Source organism: Carassius carassius, chromosome 25, assembly GCF_963082965.1.
Source record: "Carassius carassius chromosome 25, fCarCar2.1, whole genome shotgun sequence".
Lineage (NCBI taxonomy): Eukaryota > Metazoa > Chordata > Actinopteri > Cypriniformes > Cyprinidae > Carassius > Carassius carassius.
In genome coordinates, this window is record NC_081779.1 from 19947555 (window position 1) to 19961415 (window position 13861).

General features: G+C 34.9%; 1 protein-coding gene across 2 annotated transcripts in view; it reads left to right on the forward strand.

The window, feature by feature from the left end:
* LOC132104369 (rho family-interacting cell polarization regulator 2) overlaps positions 1–13861 on the forward strand; it is a 60940-nt gene that overhangs the window by 20511 nt on the left and 26568 nt on the right. The window lies entirely within an intron of this gene.

Below are 13861 nucleotides of genomic sequence, written 5' to 3' on the forward strand. Positions count from 1 at the left end.
TAACCCTTTAAGGTTGTGCATAAACGGTTTATATCGGTGTCCAATACTGTTATTTTCATGCTTTTTATCATTGATATTGATATATGTTTCAGAAATTGAGTAGTTTAGCACTGTTAAGTTGCCTTCTAAGATGATTTATTTGCTGCATGATATTGAAGAAAAATGCAACGTTAAATAATGTGATGTATGTGATACGATAATGTCTTACGTTTGTAAAACCAATTTCTTACATTCATGCATAAGCCACGTATTTGACGTTGACTTTTTATACATTTCTGCAGTATTAAAATAGCTCAGTTATAATATGCATATTCAAATTTTGATCATTTCTGTATATTGCATAGTCCTAATATGCAGCACATATAAAATTGATTACAAAATTGTCTATTTAATTTGACTCGTCCTCTATCTTAAAAGCTGTGCGTTCTGGGATTGCCTCATCATCTGCAAATGATACATGTGCTGCTGCTGCCTTCACTGGAACAGTTTTTGCATCAGGAGTGTGTCTATGGTGAATTAAAATGCTGTGGGCAGCTGGCTGGGTTTTGGAACAGAGCTTGTGTTTTGGTCAGTTTTTGGAGAAAGGCGAGCTGAAGTGAATGACTTGGCATCTTCTCTTGTTCACTCTCTCTCTTCCTGAACAGATGACGTGTGCTTTTAGCTCTTATCAGTGGGGATGTTATCCCATAATCCCGCCTGATTAACAGTCTCTTTGAATTTGACAGCACTGATGACAGCCCCCTTACATCCCATTTGCTGACCGTTATTGCACAGCGACAAAATCACAGTCTCTCAGCCATGTGATTAGTATTACGGTGGTTTGTCTTTTAACATAAGCTGATGAACTCAGTGTTTTTGTTTTTCCTTGTCTGTTTGCATAGCAGTTAGGTGTGCAGAAATCTGATTGGTTGTGGTGGATTCTTTCTGAAATGTTAAGTGGTGTTTTTTTTTTCTTCGGTTTTACACCCTGAGTTATGTATATATGATATTTGCCTTAGCGAGCACCACTAATTCAGGATTCGGCTTTTTGACTGATCTACATGCACCACATCAAACCTCTGTCTGTTCGTCAAATTTTTTCATCATCTTAATTTGTTTGTTGTATTTTTAGGACACCGTTTCATCTCCAGTCTTTTAGGGTTGTGTATCAGTGTGTGCTTTTCTTTCTTAGACTCTTTGAAGCTGAAAGTGACATGTCATCTTTAATTTAAAACATCTTTTCAGTCCTCAGAACAAAAACTGTTTCAATGTTTCATCTGCATGTGCCTGACACAAGTCAAAGTGTTGGCATCTTCTTCTGATTTTTTTTTCTAGTTATGTCCAGTTGGCAGAGTGCAGGAGAGGAGAGACAGAAATGCAGAGGCAACTGTCCTTCTCCATCTATGTTCTTGTCTTTCTCATGCATCTTGCATACACACACACACACACACACACACACACACATTCATAATGATCTGTGGCTGAACTGCTGAATCATTCTATAGATTCACTTGCAAGTGTTTGTGTCCCATGCCGTGTCCGCTTGGGTCACTGATGGCTTTATTAATTTAGTTCATTTCCTGTTCTCCAAAACTAAAAGCATTGGGTCATCATTATCTCTTTGGTGCATTGTAAATATATGTCTATTATTACAGCAAAACTTCCAAATATCACTCAGAATTGTCCATCAAGTCAACTTTTCCTCATAGCTGTCTTTAAAGATGGATTAAACCAGTCACTGCTCTGTTTACATACACATCTCAAATTCAGTTAATATCACAATTTGGTCATATGTGACCCTGGATCAATTCTTAACAATTCTCAACAATTCTTAAGTCGCTGGGGTATATTTTTAGCAATAGCCAAACCCCCCCCCCTCAAAAAAAAAAACCCCTGTATGGGTCAAAATTATATTTTTCTTGTATGCCAAAAATCATTTAGGATATTAAGTAAAGATCATGTTCAAGGAAGATGTTTTGTAAATTTCCTACCGTAAATATATCAAAACTTAACTTCTGATTGGTAATATGCATTGCTAAGAACTTAATTTGAACAACTTCAAAGGTGATTTTTCTCAGTATTTAGATTTTTTTGCACCCTCAGATTCCAGATTTTCAAATAGTTGTATCTCAGCCAAATATTGTCTGATCCAAAAAACAAAAAAAAAACATACAGTACATCAATGGAAAGCTTATTTATTCAGCTTTCAGATAATAAATAAATCTCAATTTAAAAAAAATTGACACTTTAAACTGGTTTTGTGGTCCAGGGTCACATATTACATTTAAGTATGTGTCATGTAAATATGTTACCCTAAATAAACTCAAATAAATAATAGGTAATAAAGCCTGATTGTCATTTAAATGCCTTATTTGTAATTCAGAAGAAAATGTTTTCAGAGCGAGGAGGGAGATTTCATTCCAGACATTAACAGAAATGAGCATAAATCAATATACATGTGTAAAAGCACAGTAAGAGTCTCAAATCTACATTTTGCAGTTGTTATGTGTTGTTGTAAAGGACTTGAATCATGGGAAATGGATGTCTTAATGTATACTGATTAGCATTACAGGAATATTTCCATAATATTTTTCTGAATAAAGACTTAACCAGAATATGGACTTTAGTTGAAAAACCATGTTCATGTAAAAAAAAAAGAACAACAAGACTTTTCTCTCTTATCTTTCTCTGCTGTGTGTTTTGAAAGAATGGTTACCATCATTTTTATTTGATAGCAGTTGAATATTGAACAGACATTTCACACAGTGACATTTCCAGCATGCTTAGATGGATATGAGGTTGAGATTACAAATCCTTCAGGCTTTTAAGAGGTTATCAGTGGTCGAGTGGATTTCAGGCCTCTTGATATAGTTTCTTTCTTCTTCAGTCGCAGTGAAGTTGAAAATAGCGTGACATTTTAGTATTTGCTATTATGTAACATTCAAGTTATCTGCAGTCTTAAATCTGTGGATTAAATATGAAGTATATCATCCATTAATACCAAAGCTGATTCTGCTGAACACACAATCTTTTTCAAAAATGGACCCTTTTAGTAATAAATTAACTGGAGTGTTTCTAATCATATGAGATTAATGTCCATTGCTTAAATATTGACCTTCAAAAGTATTTGACCGCAAGATGTTTATGTCACTGTTTCTGTTCTACCATATTCTAGCTTTAGGGGATGTTACATTTACAGCCTCACACATCAGCTGGATGTGTTAAAATGTCAGCTTCACCCATCAATGTGTTCTGAACCCTTCAGCCTTTACATTTGATGTGTACTCTTTACCTTTAACATGAGAGAAAAGAAAATAAAGATCAGTTCAATGGAACTTTATTCAATTGTGGCAAGCATTCGGACACAGTTGTTTATTTTTCTTCCAAAACTTCAACAGCAAAACCATTCTGGTTGACCAGCAATAAAGCAGTTTTGTCTAGCATGGAAATAGTGCAAGGACTTCCTTCACTGTAAAAAGAAGAAACTTTTTTTGCCAGTTGTTGTTATATTAAACTGTTATTTACAAACAAGAAATTGAGTATACCAGTAAATTCCACAATGCACACTGCTACTAAAAACCACCATAATAATGCAGGTAGTAAAAGAGTTCATCACAAGTAGCTTTTCCACAAGCTGAAGTATATACTAATATATAGAAGGCACACAGCATGGTAACACACATTAATTAAAATCTGAAGATTGAACACAACCCAAATGTACATAGCTGATAACAAACATGACAAAACCATTAAGAAATGTTTTTACAGTGAAGAAACATGATTATTTAAACAAAATACTTTGAAATGTGCAGTGTCATGCAGGGAATTCTGGGAATATCAGTTTATAGTTGTTTTTTTAAATGGAAAAATTACATAAAATCATAGGCGGAGCGTGTGTAAGGCTCGGGAAGGCTTAGCATTCCCCTGGCCACGGGGACTTGGGGCAAAAATGCCACTTAATTGGACAAAAATGCCCCTGCACAAACATATATAATCTATTACGTCTGTTGCTAACAAAGTGAATATGAATAGACCGTGTCAATTGCAGCATTAAATAAAGATCTGCTCATGTTGCGCCATATTTTATTTTAGGCATTTTAACAGCGTTGTGCCTTTTAACCAATCACACACAAAAGTTTAGGAATGCAATGGCAAAACAGAAGCGTTCAGATGAGTCCTCGCTGAAACTCAGTTTTGTTGCCTCTTGCGAATTCCCTGGCCTCATCGGTAACAACAAAGCACAGATGTATGTACAAACTAAGAGATTAGCTGTACAAAAGTAAGAGATTCACAGTGTATACAGCTTCAGTGATTGATTTATAACGATAGTTTAGTTTTTTGAGTATCTTAAACTCGCGATAGATCAATGTTAGTGATAATGTCACTCTCTATATACAATCTATTCACTGTTTGAATAATCGTGGAAAGGAAACATTAGGCTATATAGTTATACATTTCTGACGTTATCATTACATTTTGATGTTGTTAAATACAAATTCAGTCCCATTAAAAAATAATAATATATTATTAATATATTATTATATATATTATTTACCCTACATGACACCCATGTCTGTTTTTTTCCTAAAAATACGTGTTAATGATGTTTAATAGATTTGGCTGCTTTTAGCCTTACACTGGAGTTGGTTCACCCTCCGCCTATGCATGAAATGTCTGGTTAGATATTTTACAGTTTTTCCCTGTGTATATAGTATGGGAACTTACTGTTAACCTATTAACAGTTTAATAGGTAGCATCTTTACAATATTTTATGGTTAAAATTACACTCATTTTGCAAGCATAAAATGTCAAAACTTGAATCTCTTTTTTTTGGTCCATTTCAGGGTCTCTGGCAACTTTTTATTCCATTCATTTTTTTATGTTGACTTTAAAGTAACCATTAAATTTTATCTAGCTAAAATATTTTGAACAATAGAAAGTTTGTATGTTCCTGACTTGAATGTAAAAAAACATAACTTCTTGTATCATGCCCCCTGTACATTCCTTGCACTCTTTTGTTATTTTTGGGCATGCACTGTGGCACATTTAGTTTTTTCTGACATGGGGAATGTTACACTTGTGTTATTCTTACTTATTTCCTCATGTTTGCATTTTGCAGATGCAATCAGTGTGTGTGGTTGTAGCTAGCTAACCCTTATTTAGTGATTTTTGTGCAGGTTGTTGAAGCCCACATTGAATTAACTAATGTTTTGATTAAACTTTTTAAAGATTTAATATTTTAAAATAATGCCTACTATTAAGGTGATCTTTCGGTCACAACACAAGAGCATCCATTCAGTCATCATGTGCCTGCTTTAGAATCATGTGTTACCTGTTTCATCTGTCTGGCGACACTGTCCAAAAGCACACATTAGTACAGCACGAGTAGAACAGGGTCAGTCGGTCACTGCCACGTGCCTGACAGTTCTCTGACCTGGCGTGGCTATCTGAAATGAGTTCATCGCTCTCTGAGGTGGAGTGGAGAGCAAGTGTCAGTGTGGAACACGACCAGCTGAGCATCACACAGCTTTTGAACTCCTCCTACCTCAGTGCAAAAGAGCAGAAAGACAACAGGTCCTCAGAGCAGAAGGACAGGAGGAGGACTGCTGCGGGGGATCCATGATAACAGTGTTCTTTTACTGGACACATTGTGAATTGTCTGCTGTTACTATAGAAACTGTCATTTAGGCAGACATTAGGAATCGTCCTGCTGTTAAGTTGCCGTGTGGGTTGAATCTGATGATATTCACGCGTGCAGATAGTGTCTGCTTGTGCACGTGTGCATGCGGCCGTGCACACGTGCTTGCTTGGGAAATATGTGTTTTCTAAAGGGCTGACATGCAAAAAGGAAATGGATTCTATCAAATCTTGATGTTATTTGTTCCTTTTTTTCAGTAAAAACACTCTGTATAACATCCTTAAAGAGAAAGGTCACCAGAAAATGAAGACAATTTTAACACTTGTGCAACCCTGGTTTTAAAGGGACAGTTCACCTGTCTGTCATCATTTACTCTCCCTCAAGACGTTCCAAACCTCTCTTGAACACAAAAGAAGACATTGTAAAGAATGTGGGACAACTTGAGGGTGAGTAAATGATGACAGAAGGGTGAACTGTCCCTAGGGTTGCACTAGTGTTAAAATTGTGTGATACGATAAGCTGATAATTTTCATGTTCTGACTATTAACCAATAAATTGCAGATTACAATTGTGTAAAGCTAAAAGAGATAAAATCAATCATTTTGAATGATACAAGTGAATTTAGGCATCACAAAATTATAATATATAATATGAAACAGATTTTTGAGATTTGCATTATACAGTGTTGACCGCAAAAGTGTAATATAAAAATAGGGGAAATGAGCATGAACATTTAAATATCCTGAACCGACCGATAAACTGTTAAATTGGCCAAAGGTACCAGAATATTAGGCATTCTTATTAAAGACAAGTTTTTTGTTTGTTTGTTTTGTTATATTAGCAAGATATAAATTAGTACTTATTTTATAGAATATAACTTTGATTTCTTCTCTGGCTAGATACTAGATTTATGCTTATAACAACAAAAATAATTCATAATGTGGGCTGTTGGGAGGAAACGAGGGTCTCTCTACCTCACACACTTTTTATTCAGTTCTTCACCAACCCAGCTTCAAGACCCCCTCACACCCTCAACCGGCCTGATAAACATGGTCCCTGCTGGAGGTGACCAATGAATGAAGACCCCCCCCAGCCCCCCGGTTCTTTTGTCCTCATCATCCGTCTCTCACAGTGAACAGTTCAGAGTTGGGTGCCAGGCGGCTGTAGTCAGAATACTTATGAGCCGTCGTGTCCGGAGGGACAGGGATGACGTAGCCCACATCAGCGGTGCTTCACCAGTGTCTGTGAACCATGAATAGAATGGGTGGAACAATCCCAGCATGCACTGGGTGGCACAGTGTCGCTTGTGTTTTTGAAACTGAAGTGGAAACTTTGTTTGCTGAAATAAACAGTTGGTTATATTGGTTTCCTTGTTTGTTTTGTGTTTTGATAGATTTCAGCATTAACCCCTTGATGCATGAATTAAGTTTATATAAAATGAATACGATTGCACCATTAATATAGAATTAAAAATTTAGTAAATTAAACATTTTATAAAAGATAACTAAATATACTATATACTAGTGTTGGGCGATATGGTCATTTTTCAAATCGTCATATCGTCAGCCCTTGAGATCGACGATACACAATATTATCGAGCATGGGTGGAGAGACTCTTTGTTCTTGTCATAGCATAACTATTTGGTGTTTTAAACCGCGCAGGTGCGCGAGAGAGAGCCTATGGAGTCACCAATAATCAAAAAAAAAAAATTACTTTCAAACATACTGACTGATTTAACTAATGTTAAATATAAAAATACTGTATTTAAAACAGCTAGTTCATACATAGTCGGACGCAACTGTCATATCGCACGTCCGCATCTGCGCAGGGAAGTTATCAGTCTAAATGTTCTGCAAAATCAGTCAACAGTGAAAATCAATAGTAGATTTCATTTAAAGTCCAACAGTTAAACACTAATATTGGGCATAAACGAACATTTAAATATAAAGTATTTAAAACAGGTAAGTTGATATATTTGTAGTAAAGTCACAGAAACAAGAATGAGATGCATTCTAACATAACTGTGGCATTAAACTCAGTTAGTGAGGGCTCGTTTAATATATTGTACAAACAGTATATAGGCCGTTTAGATTACTTGTTAAAGTGCAATGAAATACCTTATATCTGCAGACGATGTACGTCTGTTTGTGGATGGAGACTTTGTAATGGCCAAAACTATGTATTTTACATACATCACATTATAGAGCGGTGTGCATGAAAATAATAACAAGGCTGCAGATTGAACTTATTATCCATAGTGGTTCTCACGTAGTCCTCCTACGTCATCACCCCATAGTGCGTTTTATAAGTTAAGTGATCAGTCTTTAAGAAAAGGACTACGTGAGAACCATGCACTATGGATGATAAGTTCGCTCTGCCGCCTTGTTAATTATTTTGTCTTTACTTTATTTGTGACACCAAGAAAGAGTTAATCTCTCATGTATGTGTGTGTGTGAAATAGCTGGGCAGTTTAAAAGCCGAATTATAATAAGCAGCCTAATATAAATAAAAATAATAGTTATTATTATTATAATCTAATACATTAATAGGGAAATGAGCCTAATATCGTCTTGATTATCGACAGAGAATTCTACTTATGTCGATATCTCTGACGATCGTCGATACACGATACTATCGTCTATCGGCACAACCCTACTATATACACAGAAATATATTGTGGTGCTACGCTCTGCTTACATGCACAAGTGCATCCAGAATTTTCGATTTCGGTGCATCCCTAATGCAGTGTATATATATGTGTGTGTGTGTGTGTGTGTGTGTGTATATATATATATATATATATATATATATATATATATATATACACACATATATACACATATATATTAGGGATATGCCGGTATCAAATTTTCCAGTTGCGGTTAATTGATAATGCTTTTATCACGGTATACGGTATTATCACGGTATTGAAATTTTGTTCTAAAAAGTGGTCATAATACAGTATAACAGGTTAAATAACTTTTTTTCTTATAAAAAAAAATTACTAAACATTTAAAACAATAAAGCAATACAGCAAAAAATATATAAAAGTTAAATGTTTTACACATTAAAGTGCAAAAGAACTATAAAAACCAATAGGTATCACTTTACAGTAAGACCTCATTAGTTAACCTTAGTTAATGCATTAACATTCAAGGCAAGGCAAGTTTATTTATATAGCACATTTCGTACACAATGGTAATTCAAAAAGAAAGTAAAAAAAGTAATGAGGAAGAATAATCACAAAAAATAAAACAAGCAATTTAAGAACTTGAAAATGATTTAAAAATTGACTTAAAATGAATTTAAGACAGTTTAAAAATAGAAAATGGTTTTACATAAAATACAGTGCAATACATAAAATATAGTGTAATCAGTTCGGACATCGCATAGTGCTCATTCAATAAATGCACAGCTAAACAATGAGCAAAAGCTACATTTGCTATAGATGTTATTAATCTTTGTAAAAAAATACAAGTCTTAGTTCATGTTATTAAATATTGGAATACCTAAGATTAATAAATGTTCAGAATAATTTTTTTCATTGGCAGTTTGTTAACAAATAACGCCATAATTGCCATAGTAAGCCATAAAAAAAGTGTGAATAAACAATAAAAGATCAAAACACTGAGGCCAGCCTAAAAAGATGCTCAGGACAGTTGACGGGCCACTGCTGCAAATCTTCACGAAAGCTTATCTTTTTCACGTGTTATTAAGCCTTACCACTTGTCGATTTAAACATTAAAGCGTCCAAACACAAGACGCGGAAAAGGTGAACAGAGTAGCTGGTTACTCGCGCGCTGTGTTCAGTGCGCACGAGAGAGAGAGAGAGCCGCATATCACGGACAGCGACACTGAACCGAGCTCTCTTCTGCGAAGTCCCTCCTGCACCTGAACGAACAAATACAAATCGCAGTTTGAACAAACAAAAAGATGTGAAAGAGCCCAATTCAGTACTCGCGGTGTTCTGGTGTTCAGGGCTCACGCAGAGAAAGGCGTCTCAAAACACTTGAACATCAAATTTGCTTATTTTTGCTCTTGTGCCGACAAATACATACAAAATATGTCAAAATATCCACCTTGGAAATTATGCTCGAAAAAACTGTCAGTTATTTCTTAAGTGAAAGTAAACAGTTGAGGAAAAAAATGGGATGTGTATTATATTGGATGCGTTCATCATCTCTTAAAGTGACCGTGCCGAATTTAGCTACTGGCTGCTGTAATGTTAATCCAAGAAAATGAAAATGAAAATGAAAATCACTCACTGCTCTTGACTGAATTACTTTGTAGTTTTAACAGTGAAACCAAAAATGATTCAGACACCAGATATAATTTTTGATATATATATATATAGCAAAACTGTAATAATGTGAGAAATGTTGAAGGTGTCTGAATAAATGTAGCATTTTTACATTGAAGACTATCCAGTGCTATTTTACATTTAATTATTTGGTTTCTGTACCTTGACACCTACAAACTTGAAAAAAACTTAAACATTGTGTAAATAGCACAAATAAATAAAAATAAACGAACATACAAATTAAACTATTTCAAACAGGGCCCACTGGTACAACCTTCCTTGGGTCCCCGCTGACCCCAGCTACGGCCCTGCTCACACCTGTTTCACACATGCTCCGTCTGCAGTGCGTATGCAGTCCGTGTGCGTATGTGGTGCAGCATGGACTCGATGTGCTTTCACACAGGACACGTTTGCAGTTCGCTACTTGGTACGTAAACGATCGCAGCACTGCTGCAGACGCAACGCTCCTGGAACGCAACTGGAATCCTTTAACATGCGTAAGGTTGTTTGCACCTTGTGCAATGTGGAATTAGTTTACAGCTTTTTCAAGCACTTTGTGATGCATTTTGGAAACAGGAGATGAGCCCCTTTTCTAATGCACCACCTAGCTTTATGAACCCCTTCTCAAAGACTTACTGTTTGTCAATTTTATTTGGGTAACACACATATTCTGAATGACTTCGGCAGAATTCGAATAAGCCATTTTAATCTAGATTAATTTCAAGATCACAGTGAGATTAATCTAGATTAAAAAAATTAATCTATGCCCACCACTAATATATATATATATATATATATATATTAGTGGTGTTAGCGGTGGTGTTAGCGCAGTGGACAAGACGAATGCCTGTGGTGTGAGAGACCCGGGTTCAAATCCACTGTGAAACGCCAGTGTGTCCCTGAGCAAGACACTTAACCCCTAGTTGCTCCAGAGGCGTGCGACCTCTGACATATATAGCAATTGTAAGTCGCTTTGGATAAAAGCGTCAGCTAAATGAATAAATGTAAATGTAAATGTAAATGTAAATATATATATATATATATATATATATATATATATATATATATATATATATATATATATATACACACACACACACACACACACACACACATATATATATATATATATATATATATATATATACACACACATATATGTGTGTGTATATGTGTAGATTTTTATTGTATTCTATTTTATGTAGATTATTTTATTTAGCCACTTTATTCGATTTTTTGGAACATATGTTAATATTTTCATAACTGAATATTTCTTATTGAATATTAATATAAGAAAATAATATTTATTTAGAAAATTGTGCAATTTTTAAGCTGGTATAGTTTTACTTGTTGAGATAACATTATAGACACAGAAAAACAAAAGGGACGCGTATTTAAAAAATATGGAAATTTAATATCATCATTCTGTAGAGCATTTTTCTGATTGGATGGGTTATTTTAGACTTCAAGAATTGTATGCTTCTGCATATTCTTTTAATATTTCTGCCTTTTAAGTTTCCTGATCATGCGGATGATCTGAGAGTTTGTCGTAAGATCAAAATGCAAAGTGCAGTTCATGTTCTAGAGGCAAAACCAATATTACTGTGCCTATTAATAGCCTGGCACATGTTATACAAGGCTCTTTTGTTTTTCTTCTGCAAAACTATCCCAGAGCCGTTTTTTTTGGTGCATCTATCAGGACAAGGCAGGCTTACGTAGGTTACATGCTGATCTAGGGTCAGAATGAGTCTCTCACATCCATGGTCAAAGATCTCATAGCCTCATTATTACCCTCAAATTGGGGGTTTGTTGCCGCTGTCATCAGTCATCATCCCGCTTTCCTCTGATGAATTACAGGAGGTTGGAGATGAGCTATAAGGAGACTTTAAGGAGACTATAAGGAGATTTTTGTAGGCAGGAGATTTCTGTGCCCTCCCTGGATCATTAAACTTGATAGAAATGTGTTATGACACTGCTCTTTTGGTTGTCTCATGTTTCTAAGTGGTTTTTCTGTATCTTGATCTGTGGTGGGCACAGGTGGCTTTGAGCGGTTTATAAAAACCGTGCACCATATGGGGTCTCCTCACCCAGCAGTGCTATTTTCAGTAACTGTATACACAGAAGTTTAAATGACTCATTGCTTCCTGTGTGTTTTTCGGCTGGTTTTATGTACTTTCATTTACAGTCACGGTTGTAAGGATTAGATATGTGCCGGTATTCGCTAATGCGATATATCACGTTAATGAATATGCACAATATTGTTATCGTGTGCACTTCTAAATACAGCGAATAATTATATATTACAAATTATTCATAATTTGGAATGCATTTTAAGAAAACTCTTCCCATCAACACCGCTGTATGCTGCTTGGAAGACGCGTGTATGCATGAGTAAACAAGCACGCATGAGAAGCACATGAGGGAACATGTAAGAGATGCTCTGAATGAAAGCACATTCACTCTCTGACAGCAGATGGCGCTAAACTGCAGAAAATGCACCCGTTACCCTGGGAACCCCATAAATAAAACAGCTGCTCTACTTTCTAAAAAGTATTTAAATAGCCATTAAGATTTGTGTATTTGCTATGATGTTCATAACAGCGCCAAATACTTAAATATTTAGACTTAATAGGCTATTTGTTTTCAAAGTTTTTTTTTACATTTTAATCTGGACCACAACATGCCCTAGATATTGTTTGAAAGTGTTTTGATTCTTTATTGTTTGTTCTCACTTTACATTAGGGCTTCATTAGTTAACATTAGTTAATTCATTAGTTAACATAAACTGCCAATGAAAAATTATTCTGAACATTCATTAATCTTAGGTATTCCAATATATAACATGTTGTTAAAATCGAAAGTTGCAACTGTGACATTTAATGAGCTAACATGAAATAATACTTGTATTTTTTTTAACAAAGATCAATAACTTGAACTGTTGCAGTGTAGCTATTGCTCATTGCTAATGCATTAACTAAGGTTAACTAATGAGATCTTAAAGTGGTACCTATTGGTCTTTATAGTTCTTTTGTACTTTAATCTGTAATTAAAACTTTAAACTTTTATATATTTTTCTGTATTGCTTTATTGCATAGTTATTTTTGTCATAAGAAAAAAGTTATTAAACCTGTTATACTGTATAATGACCACTTTTTTAAAACTACATTTCAATATCGTGATATATAGCTCCTTCAAAGAATAAAACCTGGTGAATGTGTCAGGTTCACTTACAAGTTAATTGACAACATTTTTCGTAATATCAGTTACCACATAACATAATTTTGATTTGTACCTTGATTTGTAAAAAAAAAAAGCAAAAACCCAAATGAAAATTTGTGATGTGAATCAAGTTCATTTCATATTGTTTTAACAAAATGAGTTACGTACATCTCTGCATTTAAACCCCTGAAATGCATAATATTGCATTAATGTAACCATATTTATTATTTGTGTGCCTGAAATCATTTCCTGTCTTTAAAGGGATAGTCACCCCAAAAATGATAAATTGCTGATAATTTTCTCACCCTCAGGTCATCCAAGATGTTAGTTCCTTTTTTTCATCAGTTGAACAGTAAAGAAGATTTTTTAGCTGAATCGTGGTCCTTGGTGATTCATAAAATACAAGTCAATGGATACCATAACTCTTGAGAGTAAAAAACAAAGCATACAAGGCAAACCAAAATGAATACTCATGATATACTGTGGTCTTATGAAGTGAAATGATCAGTCTGTGCAAGAAACTGAACATTATTTACAACATTATTACCTGTAATCCAACCGGAGAAATGTGTTTCTTTGCTGCGAACTGGTTCTTTTGAACGGTTTGTTTCAATTAGTGTTGTCAAAAGACCCGGTACTTCGGTACCAAGTCGGTACTAAAAAAATGAAAATGTGATGGTACCAGGTTTCTGTGTCGGTGGTACACTTCACAAGCATTTGAGTA